Here is a 3,131-nt window from a genome sequence, read left to right as displayed (position 1 = left end):
CCAGCATGTTAGATTCCATAGGTTACTCTCTTAACTCTGCTAATTTAGGGGGTATTAGACGAAAAGGCCTTAGGAAAGAATGGAGTTTTCTTGGGGATGCCTTCATAAAGGTTTTCTCTGGGAAAATTAGTAATTTTGATGCCATAACTTCATCTCTTGTTAACATGTTCTATATGCTTGTTTCTGATAGGTACTTTAACTTTAGCAACTATGTGATGCTAGAATTAGGTACTAGATTAGGTAACAAAGCTAATAGACCTAATAACATCTATTATGCTAGATTCTTTATGTTATTGGCTAACCATGTTGCTGAAGGTTTAGTCATAATCAATGAGAATAATAAACTCAAGTGCTGGGCACAAGAGAAAAGAGTTCTTGCAGACTTGAAGAGAATGGATCTTAACAGCAGTGTGCAATTGGTATATTTACCAATCATAAATGCACCCCAGGTAGGTGAGGTAATTGCTTCTACAACTCCTACTTCTTCCAACCCCTCTATTTCTTTATCTTCTAGTGTGGCCATGAAATCTGTGTCAATGCCCCAACAGATTTCTACCAAGGTCACCAAATCCAAACTTTCAAAATCCAAGACAAAGAAAACCACCTCTGTTGTTTCTCAAAAGACAACAGTTGTAACAACAACCATTAACCCTGAGGGAAGTGATCAGGGTGTGAGTGGTGAGGGGAGGGGTGAACATCAAAGAAACCCCCAGGATAAGGAAGGAGAGTTGAGTGCTTCCCAAGCTAGCCAAGCCCCAGTTTCTCAAAAAGCTGTGGTGGTTGAAAAGGTCTCTAGCACATCCCTAGTAGCATCCTCCCAAAAGGATGTTACTATTGAAAAGAGTTCCCATCCAGGAACACAGAACAAAAGAGGGAGGGACACTAAAGCCAAACACTCACCTACAAAAGCCTTTATTAGAAGAAAGAAGGCTAGAACCCAATCTTCTACACAGGGTGCACACACTGCACAGATACATCCATCTGTCTCTGTGCCTTCTCAAACTCAGTTTGATGTGACTCCAATAAATGTGGAGTCACAGCCCCATTCTCTCACAATAACTACACATCAATCACCAAATACTTCTTCACCATCTCTGGATGTGGATATGCTATTCCCATCAATTCCTGATTCTCCCTCTTTACAACTCAGGGAGAAGCCCCACTCAAATACAGGTGATCATCATCTTTTAGATGATTTGTTGGATCACCCGCAAATTCTTTCAGATATAATTGAAGGATCTGTATCAACACATATCAAATCAATCTATACAGATTCAACAGTTATATCACTTTCAATTTCATCTTCTTTTCCTTCTTCAATGGATATCACTCATCCGTTGACAAGTGGTTGCTCTTCAACGGATAAGCTTAACAGCAGTTATCCGTTGATAACAACAGTTTCAACTTCAACGGATATTCCACATCCGTTGATAGTCTCTACACAAATAACTGAAATGATTCCAAGTGTAGAAGACATGAATACTGTGCAATCACTTTTAGGATTGAGGGCAGGGAGTGAAAATTTGAGTGAGAGGCTGGGTTGCTCCCAGGCAAAAGGAGAGATTGAGAGCACAAAAATGCATGCTATTTCTTCCAGCATGGCAAAAGTCAGTGAGTGGAGTACCACCTTAGAAGGTGAAGGTGAGGGAGTGAGATGTGTGAGCCAGGGGGAGCCCCTGATGCAAGAACATAGAGAAAAAGAGAGAAAAGCAGGTACAGTTGATACAAGGGTGGAACCAGCCATTGCTCATGAGTCAATGATTGTGGATGATGCTGAAAAGGAAAGACAATTTCAGCAACATTACAAAGCTGTAATTGATAACATTTCCTTGGATGCTGACACTTTTACTCATCCTGTGACAGCCTATCAACTGTTGGCTGCTCAGGGCAATGAGGAGGCAGAGAGGACACTACATCTAGTGCACTCAACAGAATCTCTTCAAAGGGATAAAGCTGCTATTAACAGGATGCCTTCTACAGCTGGTGAGCCATCTGAGGAATTTGGAGTAAATTCTGATGATGATGACTCTATTTCTTCTGATGGAAGCATGAACATAGGGGGAGATGAAGACCCTAGTTCCATTCCTAATCTACCTGAATGGGCCCTGACTAAGGAGCATAGAACAGGTGAATTCAATGTCCACCTGGTCAAACAAATCATCACTATTCAACAGGCCATTCAGAACACTTCAAATGCAAATATCAAGGCTATCCTCCAAGCTCACCTGGACTCACTGCATCTCATGAAGTTGCAGAAAGTAAAGCAAGATATGAGTCTAAATGATCTCAGGAAAGATATTGCTGACTTGAAATCCTTCACTTCAGAAAAATTGGATTCAGTCATGCCCTATGGTACTTTGCAGGACTTGGTTTCGAGATTGAAAAAGGAATCAGTTACTGAACAAAGGCTGGCCAAGTTGGAAGACAGAGTTCAAGGAATTGAAGATTCTGTGGCCACCCTTCTTCTCAACCAACAATCTCAAACCAATCTCCTAATGCAGCTGGCAAAAGCACAAGGCTTGACCCCTCTCCTTGATGATAACAAAAAGGGGGAGAATAAAAGGGAAGGGGAAGGAGAGCCCTCTACAAAGATTCAGATATCTAAAGTGCTAGTTCCTGCCATCACTACCTCTCCAATCATTCAAATCAAGGGAAAATCTGATGGAATTGATTTGATTCAGCTAGCAGCAGCTGAAATACAAATGAAAGAACAATGGAGGAGAATTGATGAAAGGTTGCAATTGGTGTTTGGTTCTACACAAAATAAATCAACATCTGTGAAATTTAGCACAAAGATTGAACCAATCAACATGGAGCTCATGCCAGTAGGGAGTCTTAAGGATGGAGAAGCTTCTTCCAAAGAGCTACAAGCTATAATCCTCAAGCCCAATGAAAGATCCAATAAGGACTCAACAAAGAATCCTTTAAAAGAAGTGGACTTTCCTCCTTCAAAAGATGATGAGAACAAGATCTTAGGCAGGAGTATTGCCTATCTCAAAAAGTCCATGGATGAGGCTGTAAGGAGAAATAGAGCTATTATCATTAGAGAGGGAAAGAGCATATGTGTGATGCAAGGACATCCCAAATTCTCAATAGCTAAGAAAGAAGAAGCCAAGCAATTAAAGGCTGAC

The sequence above is a fragment of the Apium graveolens genome, chromosome 2, assembly GCF_009905375.1.
Source record: "Apium graveolens cultivar Ventura chromosome 2, ASM990537v1, whole genome shotgun sequence".
Lineage (NCBI taxonomy): Eukaryota > Viridiplantae > Streptophyta > Magnoliopsida > Apiales > Apiaceae > Apium > Apium graveolens.
The sequence above is the reverse complement of the archived record's forward strand: the minus strand, read 5'-3'. Positions refer to the sequence as shown.